The sequence below is a fragment of the Arachis ipaensis genome, chromosome B01 (genome assembly GCF_000816755.2).
Source record: "Arachis ipaensis cultivar K30076 chromosome B01, Araip1.1, whole genome shotgun sequence".
Lineage (NCBI taxonomy): Eukaryota > Viridiplantae > Streptophyta > Magnoliopsida > Fabales > Fabaceae > Arachis > Arachis ipaensis.
This window is the reverse complement of record NC_029785.2, coordinates 74876424-74891991: the sequence shown is the minus strand read 5'-3', so window position 1 is coordinate 74891991 and position 15568 is coordinate 74876424.

Below are 15568 nucleotides of genomic sequence, written 5' to 3'. Positions count from 1 at the left end.
TTGGGCGTTCAAACGCCAGGATAGCAAGGAGGAGCCAAATTCATTTTTCCACACGTATTTCCATTCTAATTTCAAATTTTATGTTTCAATGCATGATTTTACATAAACATGTCAAGAACCCTGATTTCTAAATTCCATAATTTCTAAAAACCCTACCACTAAAAATATCAAATGTATTTTAATCCATAAGCACCAGGCATCTTTGCAAATTCAATAGGCGTGACTTAAGGGAATTGAAGCGCCAAAAGTCTTCTCTTGTAGGACCAAGCACCCCAAGGATCAGAGGAACCCCCGTGCCCCTAGAATAAAGGTTGTTAATTTCCAATTTCTGCCTTAACTCTGTGATAGTGTCCTTATAGAAGTTTACCTTAGGAGTCATATAATAGTAATTAGTATCTATTTTGATTTTATCTCCAATTAAGCTATAGTTTATTTTTTCTCATCATCAGCAAACATGAATAAAGTAGTAGATCTTTTGAATAAGAGGCAATAAAATTTCGAGTTTTAATAAGAGAAATTCTAATTAGTTAAATGTGGTGGCAATGCTTTCTGTCTTCTGAATGAATGCTTGAACAGTGCATATGTCTTTTGAATTTGTTGTTTAAGACTGTTAAATATGTTGGCTTTTGAAAGAATGATGAACATGAGACATGTTATTGATAATCTGAAAAATCATAAAAATGATTCTTGAAGCAAGAAAAAGCAGCAAAGAACAAAGCTTGCAGAAAAAAAAAGAGAGAGAAAAAGCAAGCAGAAAAAGCCAAAAGCTCTTAAAACCAAAAGGCAAGGGCAAATAAAAAGGATCCCAAGGCTTTGAGCATCAGTGGATAGGAGGGCCTAAAGGACTAAAATCTTGGTCTAAGCGGCTAAACCAAGCTGTCCCTAACCATGTGCTTGTGGCGTGAAGGTGTCAAGTGAAAACTTGAGACTGAGCGGTTAAAGTCAAGGTCCAAGGCAAAAAGAAGAGTGTGCTTAAGAACCCTGGACACCTCTAATTGGGGCCTTTAGCAAAGCTGAGCCACAATCTGAAAAGGTTCACCCAATTATGTGTCTGTGGCATTTATGTATCCGGTGGTAATACTGGAAAACAAAGTGCTTAGGGCCACGGCCAAGACTCATAAAATAGCTGTGTTCAAGAATCATCACACTGAAATAGGAGAATCAATAAAACTATCTGAATTCTAAGTTCCTATAGATGCCAATCACTCTGAGCTTCAATGGATAAAGTGAGATGCCAAAACTGTTCAGAAGCAAAAAGCTACTAGTCCCACTCATCTAATTAGAATCTGAGCTTCAATCAAAAACTCTGAGATATTAGATTAGCCGTGCTGTGACAGAGCATGTGAGCATATTCTTCACTGAGAGGATGGGATGTAGCCATTGACGACGGTGATCCCCTACATACAGCTTGCCATAGGAGGACGTGTGTGCGTGAATTAGAAGACAGAGGAAAGCAGAGATTCAGAAGACAAAGCATCTCCAAAACTCCAACATATTCTCCATTACTGCATAACAAGTAACCTTTAATTTATGCTCTCTTGGTTATTCGCAATTCAACTGATAAACATAATTGACTTCCTGACTAAGGTTTACAAGATAACCATAGATTGATTCAAAACAACAATCTCCGTGGGATTCGACCCTTACTCACGGAAGGTATTACTTGGACGACCCAGTGCACTTGCTGGTTAGTGGTACGAGTTGTGAAAAGTGTGATTCATAATTCGTGCACCAATAATCAACTTGACGACAGGTGTAGAAACAAGATTTGGGATCCAGGAATATATGAGGATCAATTTTGCAAGCTCAAAGCTTGTAAAGAAGTCCATCAAAGCTTGAGGAATTTACTTGGTATTGATAGAGCTTATTGGAAGTCCAAGCATTGGTGGAAGTTTCAAGACGAGTTCAAGCACAAGTCACCATAACAGGGAGCTCACCAAATGTCCAACTTAAGGACTTTAACTAAAAGTGCTAGGTGGGAGACAACCCACCATGGTATGATCGCTCCTTTTTCAATTTTAATTTTATTTAGTATTGTTTGTTTTTGAGTTTTATTTTACTTCGTTGAACCTGGAATAATTCATAACATCTGCATACTACATTCTGCATTTTTCATAAAAAAAAAAAAAAGAAAAGCACGCACGCGACGCGGCAGCGTCGCTGACGCGTCCGCGTCACAAGTGCATTAGGAAGAAAAGACAAGTGAACAGAGAGTCACGCGAGAGCGTGGCTGGAGGCGTGCCCTTGGCACAAATTGATCCACGCAACCGCGTCGCTGACGCGTTTGCGTCATGTGGGAAAAATGCCTCCCACGCATCCGCATCACCCACGCGAACGCGTGCCTTAAAAATCGACGTAAAAAGGGTGCATGGCAGAGAGTTATGATGGAGCTGGGCTAGACTCGTGCTAGAAGCACAAGCCCTCCCATGCTAACGCGTCACCCACGCGTCCGCGTCGTTTTACAAAATCAGGCCATTCACGCGATCGCGTCAACCACGCGAACGCGTCACCCCAAATTTTGGCAATAAGCAAACTAAACAGAGAGTTGTGCGAGCGCGAGGCTGCTCTCGCGTCACTAGCACAAATCAAGTCACGCGTCCGCGTGCCCCACGCGTCCGGGTCATTTGAGAATATCGCCAATCATGCGAACGCATGAACCACGCGTCCGCGACGCATGCGTCGCACAACTTATCCAGATCAGCGCCAATTATCTTATCTTTTCTTTTCTAATCCTAATTTCTTCTATCTTTTCTTCTTTCTCTCTCCTTTCTTACTTTCTTTCTCTTCATCTTTTTAACTTCTCATCCTTTTTTACTTTCATTTTATTTTATTTAATTTATTTGCATACTTTCATTCATTGCATTTTAATTTTGTGCATATTTTTATTTTCTTTTCTAAATTTATTATTTTACCATTGGTGTTCAAATGTTCTTATTCAACTGTTACATCTTTTCTGGTATTTTCTTGGTGCTTATGACTTGTTTTATTCTGATTGGGTAACATTATTTAAATCAATGCTAATCTTTTATGATACTTGTACTTCTCTTGCATTGATATGAACTTATACTATCTTGCATTACCCACATTCCCCTCTCCTTCGTTGCAAATTCTGCACCACTTGTATGCCATGTGCTTCTATTATTTTCTCACTTGCATGTTCTAGCTACCATATAATTGAGACCCTCATTATTTGGCATTAACCAACCCATGTTTTATTTGTTTTTTATCTTTGTTTTGGGTTACTTTTCTTCCCTTTTTCTTTCAGGATGGCCACCAGGAAGAGAACCGGAAGACGTTTACCTGGGAGAGACAAACAAGTTCCTACGCACATTCCTTGATGAGAAAAGCGTCAGTTGAAGCAACCCGTCCGTTTGCACATCTTAGCATGCACCGAGGACGGTGCAATCTTTAAGTGTGGGGAGGTCGATACCGATCTCCATGGGTTAGTTACCTTCTTTTCAACACCAATACTCTATTTTCTTTGTTTGTTCATTGTTGCATTTGCATATTTAATTGCATGTTTGTTTGATTTTATGCATTTAGTTACTACTTAGTTGAAGTAATATTTTTTTTTTCAAAAAAATTTTTATAGTATTTTACTAATTTAAATTGAAAAATTTTTTATGTTAAAACTTGTTTGAAGTTGTATTTGGAAAATAGTTTAAAAAGCCAAAGAACATACAACCTGTGAGATTTTGAGTTTATTTACATGGTTACATTATTTAACCATAAATTTTTATTCTTGTGTGTTTTCTTCTCTATAATTGCAATCTTTGCTTTGTTCCATTCTATATGTCCATTATTTAGTGTATTTACATGCTTGCATATGATTGAAGCCATTATTTGTTATTAGCTCACTTATCCCAAATAAGCCTACTTTTTACATCACCCTTGTTAGCCACTTTGAACTTTTTAACCCCCTTCTATTTCATAACCACATTACTAGCCTTAAGCAGAAAAACAAAATAAAAATCCCAAGTTGAATCCTTGGTTAGCTTAAGATAGATATTGTGTACAATTTAAGTGTGGGAAATTTTATGGGAACATGGGATGATATGAAAAAGTAGGGAATTAAATTGAATAAGTTATTTGAAAATTTGGGAAGCATGCTCATGTGAAATCAAAATAATTAAATTACCATGTGCATTGGAAGAAAAAAATATTAAGTAATTAAATAAGGGGATACAAAAAAAAGAAAGAAAAATAATATTACCCCAAATGCAAAATAAAAAGGATCAATGCACATGGGACAAAATTCAAAAAATAAGTTTGATACATGAGCATGTAATACAAAAGTGGAAAAAATTTGGGTAGCTAGGTAAAGCATTTTTTAATTATATAAAGTATGTATATGTTAGGTGAGATCTTAGACTAATCAAGGATTCACTTTATAAAGCTTACTTAGCCATATATATACCATTACCCTTACCTTAGCCCCATTACAACCTTGGAAAGACATCATGATGTTTGCATTGATACATTAAATATTGTTGATTGGTTAGATGAAGAACAAAGTTTTAGAAAGCATGACTAGAGAAGAGTAGAGTGATTAACCTTAGACACTTGAGAGATTAGAGTAATATACACTACCAGTAAGGGTTCAATGCTTGATTCTATGTTCCCTGCTTTCATGAGCTAGCTTCTTACGAGTTTACTTGTCTTTTATTGTATAATTTGAATTAGTAAAATCTGATTTATGTTTGTCTTGAAGAGCTTATTTATTTTTAAGCAAGTAGGTAGAAACATCTTAGCATATAGTTGCATTCATATAGATAGGTTGCATTTCATACATTTTACCATTCCTCTTCACTCTCTTATAGCTTCTCTTGAGCTTAGCATGAGGACATGCTAATGTTTAAGTGTGGAGAGGTTGATAAACCACTATTTCATGCTTTATCTTGTGCTCAATTGAGTGGTTTTTATCAACTCTTTACCCACTTATTCATACTATTTGCATAGTTTTACATTTGCCTTCCTAATTATGTGCTTTGATTGAAAACATGCTTCTTTGGCCTTAAGTTCCCTATGTTTAATCTTCTCTTATTACCATTAGATGCCTTGATATGTGTGTTAAGTGATTTCAGAGATTACAGGGCAGGAATGGCTCAGAGGATGGAAAGGAAGCATGCAAAAGTAGAAGGAATACAAGAAGTTGAAGGAACTGCAAAGCTGTCCAGCCTGACCTCTTTGCACCAAAACAGTCATAACTTGAGCTACAGAGGTCCAAACGACGCGGTTCCAGTTGCGTTGGAAAGCTAACGTCCGGGGCTTCTATTTGATATATAATATGCCATAGTTTCCCTAACTCTAGGCGACTTGAACGCGTGCTCCACACGGAGGCATCGCATTGGCAAAAATCAGCGTGGCAAATTTCTTCTCCAGCGATTTCTGGGCTGTTTTCGGCCCAGAAAACACATATTAGAGGCTATAAAGTGAGAAAATCCATTCATTTATAATAACAAGCTCACAATACACAATTTGAGGATTTAGATGTAGTTTTTAGAGAGAGAGGTTCTCTCCTCTCTCTTAGGATTAGGATTTAGGATTTCTTTGCTTTCAGGATTGTTTCTTTTTATCAGGTTCAATTTTTCTTTCATTTATTTTCCCAATTTAATTTATTAATATTCATGTTAGGATTTTCTTAATCAATAATTTGAGGTATTTCAGTTTATGATTGCTTTATTCTATTTATGAATGTTTTTAATTTAATTTAGACATTTTCTTCCTTTTGGCTTTGGTTGAGTCATTGGAGACTCTTGAGTTGTCAAACTCATTGTTGTTTGAAAATTGGAATTCTTCAAGAATTAATTTGAGTTCCAATAACTCTAGCCTTTCCCAAGGAAAGACTAGGACCTGAGGAATCAAATTAATTCCTCCACTTAACTTACCTTCATAGTTAGAGGTTAACAAAGTGGGAGAAAGAAATCCAATTCTCATCATAATTGATAAGGATAACTAGGATAGGACTTCCAGTTCTAATACCTTGCCAAGAGTTCATTTTATTATTACTATTTTATTTTTCTTATCATTTAACATATTGGTTCCTTACTTTCAAAACCCCCAATTTACAAGACTCATAACCAATAATAAGAACATACTTCCCTGCAATTCCTTGAGAAGACGACCCGAGGTTTAAATACTCGGTTATCAATTTTAAAGGGGTTTGTTACTTGTGACAACCAAAACATTTGTAAGAAAGGACTTTTGTTGGTTTAGAAGCTATACCTGCAACGAGGATTTATCTGCAAATTTCTAGACCACGCAAAAGTTCTCTCTTCAAGCTCTCATGGAGCCTCACTGATAATCAGAGCAAGGTTGGGGCCTCTCAACACCAAACTTAGAGTTTGGTTGTGGCCTTCCAACACCAAACTTAGAGTTTGAATGTGGGGGTTTTGTTTGACTCTGTATTGAGAGAAGCTTTTCATGCTTCCTCTCCATAGTTACAGAAGGAGAACCTTGAGTCTTGAATACAAGGTAGTCCTCATTCAACTGAAGGACCAACTCTCCTCTGTCAACATCAATCACAGCTTTTGCTGTGGCTAGGAAGGGTCTGCCAAGGATGATGGATTCATCCTCATCTTTTCCAGTGTCTAAGATTATGAAATCAGCAGGGATTTAAAGGCCTTCAACCATTACTAGCACGTCCTCTACTAGTCCATAAGCCTGTTTCATTGATTTATCTGCCATCTCTAGTGAGATTCTTGTAGCTTATACCTCAAAGATTCCCAGTTTCTCCATTACAGAGAGTGGCATGAGGTTTATCCCTGACCTCAGGTCACACAGAGCCTTCTCAAAGGTCATGGTTCCTATGGTACAAGGTATGAAGAATTTTTCAGGATCCGATTTCTTCTGAGGTAATGTCTGCCTTATTAATGCACTCAGTTCATTGGTGAACAAGAGGGGTTCATCCTCTCAAATTTCATTATCAAATAACTTGGCATTCAGCTTTATGATTGCTCCTAGATATTTAGCAACTTGCTCTTCAGTGATGTCTTCATCCTCTTTAGAGGAAGAATATTCATCAGAGCTCATGAATGGCAGAAAAAAGTTCAATGGAATCTCTATGGTCTCTGTTTGAGCCTCAGATTCCTTTAGTTCCTCAAAGGGAAACTCCTTTCTGTCCAGAGGACATCCCATGAGGCTTTCCTCACTGGGACTCACGTCCTCCTCACTCTCTCCAGGTTCGGCCATATTGGTCATTGTTATGGCCTTGCACTCTCTCTTGGGGTTTTCTTCTGTATTGCTTGGGAGAGTACTGGGAGGAGTTTCAGTAATCTTCTTACTCAGCTGACCCACCTGTGCCTCTAAATTTCTAATGGAGGACCTTGTTTCATTCATGAAACTTAGTGTGGTCTTGGATAGATCAGAGACTATGGTTGCCAGGCCAGAATGGCTCTGTTCAGAATTCTCTGTCTGTTGCTGAGAAGATGATGGAAAAGGCTTGCTATTGCTAAACCTGTTTCTTCCACCATTATTATTGAAGCCTTGTTGAGGCTTTTGTTGATCCTTCCATGAGAAATTTGGATGATTTCTCCATGAAGGATTATAGATGTTTCCATAGGGTTCTCCTATGTAATTCACCTCTGTCATTGCAGGGTTCTCAGGATCATAAGCTTCTTCTTCAGAAAATGCTTCCTTAGTACTGTTGGATGCAGCTTGCAATCCATTCAGACTCTGAGAAATCATATTGACTTGCTGAGTCAATATTTTGTTCTGAGCCAATATGGCATTCAGAGTATCAATTTTAAGAACTCCCTTCTTCTGAGGTGTCCCATTGTTCACATGATTCCTCTCAGAGGTGAACATGAACTGGTTATTTGCAACCATTTCAATGAGTTCCTGAGCTTCTGCAAGGGTTTTCAGATGAAGAGATCCTCCTGCAGAATGGTCCAATGACATTTTTGACAACTCAGACAGACCATCACAGAATATATTTATGATGCTCCATTCTGGAAGCATGTCAGTAGGACACCTTTTGATCAGTTGCTTATATCTTTCCCAAGCTTCATAGAGGGGCTCACCTTCCTTCTGCCTGAAGGTTTGGATTTCCACTCTAAGCTTGCTCATCTTTTAAGGTGGAAAGAATTTGGCCAGGAAAGCACTGACCAGCTTATCCCAAGAGTTCAGGCTTTCCTTAGGTTGTGAATCTAACCATGTTCTAGCTCTGTCTCTTACAACAAAAGGGAAAAGCATAAGCCTGTAGACCTCGGGATCAACTCCATTGGTCTTGACAGTGTCACAGATTTGCAAGAATTCAGCTAAAAACTGATGAGGATCTTCCATTGGAAGTCCATGAAACTTGCAATTCTGTTGCATTAGAGAAACTAATTGAGGCTTAAGCTCAAAGTTGTTTGCTCCAATTACAGGAATTAAGATGCTTCTTCCATAGAAGTCAGCAGAGGGTGCAATGAAGTCACCAAGCATCTTCCTTGCATTGTTGGCATTGTTATTTGGTTCGGCCATGTCTCCTTCTTTTTCGAAAATTTCTGTCAGGTTCCCTCCAGAGGGTTGTGCTTTAGCTTCTCTTAGTTTCCTCTTAAGAGTCCTTTTAGGTTTAGGATCAGCTTCAATAAGAATGTCTTTATCCCTGTTCCTGCTCATATGAAAAAGAAGAGAACAGAAAAAAAGAGGAATCCTCTATGTCACAGTATAGAGATTCCTTTATGTGAGTAGAAGAAGAGAAGAATATAAGAAGGATAATAGAAAAACTCGAACACAGAGAAGAAGAGGGGGTTCGAATTATGAGTAGAAGAGAAGTGTTAGTAGATAAATAAATAAATAGAAAGAGATGAGAGAGAGAAGAATTCAAAAATTAAATAAAATAAAATAGAAATATTTTTGTTTTTATTTTAAATATTAGTTATAATTTGAAATTTAAAAGAGAAATAGAATTAAAATTAAAAATTGAAACAATTAGTTAATTAAAAAGAATTTTGAAAAAAAAGGTGAGGAGTTTTCGAAAATTAGAGAGAGAAAATTAGTTAGGTGGTTTTGAAAAAGATAGGAATTTTAAAAATCAAACAAAAAGTTAAGTAGTTAATTGAAAAAGATGTGAAAATCAATTTTGAAAAGATAAGAAGTTAGAAAAGATTTTGAAATTAAGTTTTGAAAATCAATTTGAAAAAGATTTGAAAAGGAAATTAAAAAGATTTGATTTTGAAAATTAAAGTTGATTACTTGACTAACAAGAAACTAAAAGATATGATTTTAAAATTTAAAGATGGAACCTTTCTTAATAGGCAAGTAACAAACTTTAAAATTTTTGAATCAATCACATTAATTGTTAGTAAAGATTTTGAAATTATAAAATGAAATTAAGAAGAAGATTTTGAAAATCATTTTTTTTAATTTTTTGAAAATATTAATAAAAAAAGATGAGAAAGATTTGATTTTTGAAAAGGTTTTGAAAAGATAGGATTTTTAAATTGAATATTTGACTTGACTCATAAGAAACAACTAAATTTTAAAAATTTTTGAATAAGTCAACTCAAATATTCGAATTTTATGAGAAGAATAAGGGAAAGATATTTTTTTTATTTTTGAGTTTTTAATGAAGAAAGAGAAAAACACAAAAAAGTCACAAGACATAAAAATTATTAATCAAAACACACAATGCATGCAAGAACACTTTGAATGTCAAGATGAACACCATGAACACTTTGAATGTCAAGATGAACACCAAGAACTTATTTTTGAAGATTTTTAAGAAAAGAACAACATGCAAGACACCAAACTTAGAAATTTTCAAACTTTAGACACTAACAAATTGAAAATGCATATGAAAAACAAGAAAAGACATAAAACAAGAAAATGCAAAGATCAAACAAGGAAATTCATCAAGAACAACTTGAAGATCATGAAGAATATCATGCATGAGTTTTCGAAATTTTTTTTTTTAGAAAAATTAAAAAGATGCAATTGACACCAAACTTAAAAATTGACACTAGACTCAAACAAGAAACATCAAATTTTTGGTTTTTATGATTTTATTAAATTTTTTTGGTATTTTTCAAAAATTATTTTGAAAAAGAAAAATAAGAATTTCAAAAGTTTTAATGAGAATTCCAAGAATCATGCAATGTCAGCCTAAAACTCCAGTCCAGGAATTAGACATGGCTTACTAGCCAGCCAAGCTTTCAGTGAAAGCTTCGGTCCAAAACACTAGACATGGCCAATGGCCAGCCAAGCTTTAGCAGAACATTACATACAACAGCTAAATTGCTGAGAAAGACAAAGAAGCCCTTCTAAGGATAGTTGAAACCTCGGTCCAAAAGATTAGACATGCCTTTACAGCCAGTCAGGATTCAACATATCTCATGAAACTCTAGAATCCATTCTTAAAAATTCTGAAGTCATAGAATAGAAATTTTTTTCTGAAAATTTTTCAAAAATAAATAAAAAAAATTAAAAAGCTTAAACATAAAATAAAAGTACCTAATTTGAGCAACAAGATGAACCTTCAGTTGTCCAAACTCGAACAATCCCCGGCAACAGTGCCAAAAACTTGGTGCATGAAATTGTGATCTCAACGGCACCAAAAACTTGGTACGCACTATCATAATCTCAATTCTTCTTCACAACTTCGCACAACTAACCAGCAAGTACACTGGGTCGTCCAAGTAATAAACCTTACGTGAGTAAGGGTCGATCCCACGGAGATTGTCGGCTTGAAGCAAGCTATGGTCATCTTGTAAATCTCAGTCAGGCAGATTCAAATGGTTATGAGGTTTTGATAATTAAAATATAAATAAAATAAGATAAAGATAGAAATACTTATGTAATTCATTGGTGAAAATTTCAGATAAGCGTATGGAGATGCTTTGCTCCTTCTGAATCTCTGCTTTCCTACTGTCTTCATTCAATCATTCATACTCCTTTCCATGGTAAGCTGTAGGTTGGGCATCACCGTTGTCAATGGCTACTTCCCGTCCTCTCGGTGAAAATGGTCCAAATGCGCTGTCACCGCACGGCTAATCATCTGTCGGTTCTCGATCATGTTGGAATAGGATCCATTGATCCTTTTGCGTCTGTCACTACGCCCAACACTCGCGAGTTTGAAGCTCGTCACAGTCATCATATTCATTGAGAATAGTGATGAGTGTCACGGATCATCATATTCATCATGTTGAAGTGCAAGCAAATATCTTAGAATAGGAAAAAGCTTGAATTGAATAGAAAAACAATAGTACTTTACATTAATTCATGAGGAGCAGCAGACCTCCACACCGTAATCTATGGGGTGTAGAAACTCCACCGTTGAAAATTACATAAGTGAAAGTGGTTCAGGCATGGCTGAATGGCCAGCCCCCCTAAATGTGATCAATGATCAAAAGTGATACAAAGGTAGTCTCAAAAATAATCAAAAGATTCTCAATACAATAGTAAAAAGTCCTATTTATACTAAACTAGTTACTAGGGTTTACAGAGATGAGTAAATGATGCAGAAATCCACTTCCGGACCCACTTGGTGTGTGCTTGGGCTGAGTATTGAGCTTTCATGTGTAGAGACTCTTTTTGGAGTTAAACGCCAGGTTGTAGCCCATTTTTGGCGTTTAACTCTGATTTGCAACCTATTTCTGGTGTTTAACTCCATAATAGGGCAGGAACTTGGCGTTTGAATGCCAGTTTGCGTCGTCAAAACTCGGGAAAAGTATGAACTATTATATATTGCTGGAAAACCCTGGATGTCTACTTTCCAACGCAATTGAGAGCGCGCCAATTGGATTTCTGTAGCTCCAGAAAATTCATTTCAAGTGGAGGGAGGTCAGAATCCAACAGCATCTGCGGTTCTTTTTCAGCCTCTAAATCAGATTTTTGCTCAGGTCCCTCAATTTCAGCCAGAAAATATCTGAAATTACAGAAAAATATATAAACTCATAGTAAGTCTAGAAATATGATTTTTGAATAAAAACTAATAAAAATATACTAAAAAGTAATTAAAACATACTAAAAACTATGTAAAAACAGTGCCAAAAGCGTATAAATTATCCGCTCATCACAACACCAAACTTAAATTGTTGCTTGTCCTACAGATATCTATTTTCAGGACGGACGGGGAGTTTAAGGAGTTTCTTCTGCACATCTGATTGTGTTGTATATATCTTAGTTATAGTTTTTCCCTCGCCTTATTATGTATTTTTGTAAGAGGGATAGGAGTCGGGATTTGTAATGATATGTATGTCTGGTATATTTGTAAGTTACTTGTATAAAAACCGCGATACAATTTCGAGTTAAAGGCTCCTACTTATTATTAAATATATAGAAGTTGTAATATTCTCGCTATCAGAGTGCGCAACCGGAAGTGTGACATTCTGATAGTAAGGGTGTTACAAAAATTTTCTCGATCTCAAATAAAAATAGATATGTCATAAGGGAATGTGAATTTTGGGATGGGATAAAGTGGTGTTTGAATTTTTATTGGAGGATAGAATTCTACCAATGAAAGTTGAAACTATTAAATCAGCTCCATTGTGTCTTATAATTAGCCAAGTTGACAAAAGAGAGAGATGACACTATTGTGTGAAAGTTTGATAATATATATATCATGGTTCTGAAAATCGGACCAGACCGGCCAGTCGAATCGGTTCAACCGGGAACAGGCAGTGCAAGCGGTCCGGTCCTCCCCTCATAACCGTTCGAAGGAAAACCGGTGGAAAACCGTCAAACTGGCCGAGAACCATCCGGTTGGACCGGACCGGTAACCCACCGGTTCGGAATAAGCGGCGCCGTTTTTAAACTTGTAAAAAAAAAGAAACAGATCCACGGATCCAGTGATCCACTCGTTTCATTCATCCATGTTCTAGAGAACTCTGAATGAAAGAACCCCTAGTCGCGTTGCCCTCCGCCTAGCCCTCCATCGTCGCTGCCTAACCCACCTCCTCAGCGTCGCCGCCTAACCCAACTTCTCTTCGGCTCTTCATCTTTGCTGGCTTCTCGGCACATACCCAAGTTAGTGGCTTCTCTTCTTCATCTTCACTTTGGTCTTCTTCTTCAATTTTTGTTCCATTTCTTATTTTTCTTCAAGTATGTTCGAGCCTTGGAGCAGCTCGCCATTGACTCGTCACCATTTCGTTTACAATGCAAAAAAAAATAAACAAAGCTTCGGTAGCGCTGAGAGCCCCTTTCCCCCTTCTCGCCTTCTCCACTCTCCAGAACTCAAGTCCTTTCAAGCAAAGAAAAAGTTAAAAACCCTAGACTCAGCCGCTGTTCGTCTGTTCGTCGAGCCACTGCCGTCGTCCGTCGCATGCAGGGCTGCTCTCTCGTGCCGTTCTAAAAATCTCCAACCCTTGCTCTCTTCTTTGATTACTAATTATTTGATTGTTTTATGTTAATTTTTTTTTTTGAATGATTATTTGATTGTTTTATGTTAATTTTTTGTTGAATGATTATTTGATTACTGATGAGCTCTGGTTCTGTTCTATTCCTATTTTGTGTGTTGTGATTTCGCCAATTATTGAAGGTCTTATGATAATTGATTATTGAATGTCTTTTGATTATTTATCATGATTACTGATGTTCTGCTGTGTTGTGTTTTACTTGACTATTTTTTGTTGTGCTGTTATTGTGCTGATGTTTTGTGTTTTATGCTTTCTTTGCAAAGTGATGTGCTGCTGGAAATTCAATTGCTGTTGTTTTGTGTGTGTTTGTGTTTGTTATTCACTGTGTTGTGACTTAATTATGCTTAGATGGTGATTGTCTTCATGATTTGGTTTACGTATCACAAGAGGAGTCCTTCTACATGGTCCACCTGGTACAGGGAAGACTTCATTGGCTCAATTATGTGCTCATGATATTGGGGTAATTTTTTTCCAAATAAATGGACCTAAAATTGTTACCCAGTATTTTGGGGAAAGTGAGCAAGCATTGCATGAAGTTTTTGATTCAGCAATTCAAGCTGCACCTGCTGTGGTTAGATTTCTTTTGCCCAAATAAAGAGTTCCTTAATTTCAAAGATTGTGTTGTATGAAATAATTTTAGATATTGTTTTGAGCTTCACATATCTTTGAGCTACATATCACATGAAAAATAGTTTTTGAAGTTATTCATTCAAGTCTTAATATTAATCTTATAGTGCTAATTTCTCTTAAGTTTCGGGGGTATGTTAAATGTGCTAAGTACATATAGGATGTAATGTTGTTATTTGATCTATGTAATGGATCTCATTTAGTGGGATGAGGCTCTTTGTTGTTGTTCTTGTTAAATTGTTGGCTGGTGGTCATAAGGAATTCATGTAGGAACTTTGGGTTCCATAATGTTGTTATTAATGTAATGTACCATACTACCGTATTCTTTACAAGCATAATGGGGTAAAAAATAAAAGGTAACCATTTCACTGGCTCTAATATATTGCATGGGGTTATGAACTGCTATAATTGGTTGGTTTGTTATTGTTGGTCTCCTAGTGATTTCTTAATTGCTCTTAGTTCATGGAGATTATTATTTGGCCGAGTTTCATGGCATAAGTTTGGAAGATATTTTAAGATATATATTAGACTATAATTATATTTTAGGATGTTTATTTATAATTTATTTATTATTTTATTTTAAAACGGTTTTTCCAGTTGAACCACGGTTAGACCGGTTGGACCAGTGAACCAGTGAACCAGTGACTAGAGCGGGTTGATGACCGGTCCGGTTCTCAGAACCTTGATATATATATATAGGTGAATTCTACCCAACCTCCTCTAAAATAACATGTAAGTTACCCTTCATGATGTGTCACATTTTAATTGGCCATTATCTTAACCATAGTTGAGTTATTTTGTAATTTATTATTTGAGATGGGAATGGTATAATTTCTTAAAATATTAAAACTCCACTCCTGTTGATTGAAGCACATTTTCACTCCTCCATTCTTCCTTCAACATGTAGCTTTGGTCCTTCCAAGCATCGCCGTCGCGATTTACTGCCCTCTCACACAATCTCTCTTTCTTCCGTGTATCATCCTTTGACAACGTCGTTGAATTTTCCTCGACCGTAACTTTGATGTTCTTTCCAGCATAGCCAGTGCCAACGTCATCACTATCTCCTGTCCTTTCACTCGATCATTCTTTTTGCCACTCCTTACTAACATAATTAATGGTTAGTTGGTTATTAATTTTTTCATTAAAAAAATATCTTTATTTAATTACATGATGGAACATATATTTATATTTAAAATATAATATAATATAATAAATCTTTATTTTATTATATTATATTTTACACATAAATATATGTTCCATCATGTAATTAAATAAAAATATATTTTTTTAATGAAAAAATTTAATAACCACACTAACCATTAATTATGTTAGTAAGGAGTGATCCACGGCAGAAAGAGAGATCGAGCGAGAAGACAGGAGATAGCGATGACCTTGGAGCTGGCTATATTGGGAAGGACGAAAAAGTTACGAACGACGGAAATTCAACTACGTCGTTAAGGGATGATGCACTGAAGAAAGAGAGATTGCGTGAGAGGGTAGTAGATGACGACCGGCGCTTCTTGTCATCATTGTCATCTCAAATAATAAATTACAAAATAATCTATGTGACACAAAAGAAAATTTACATGTTATTTTAGAAGAAT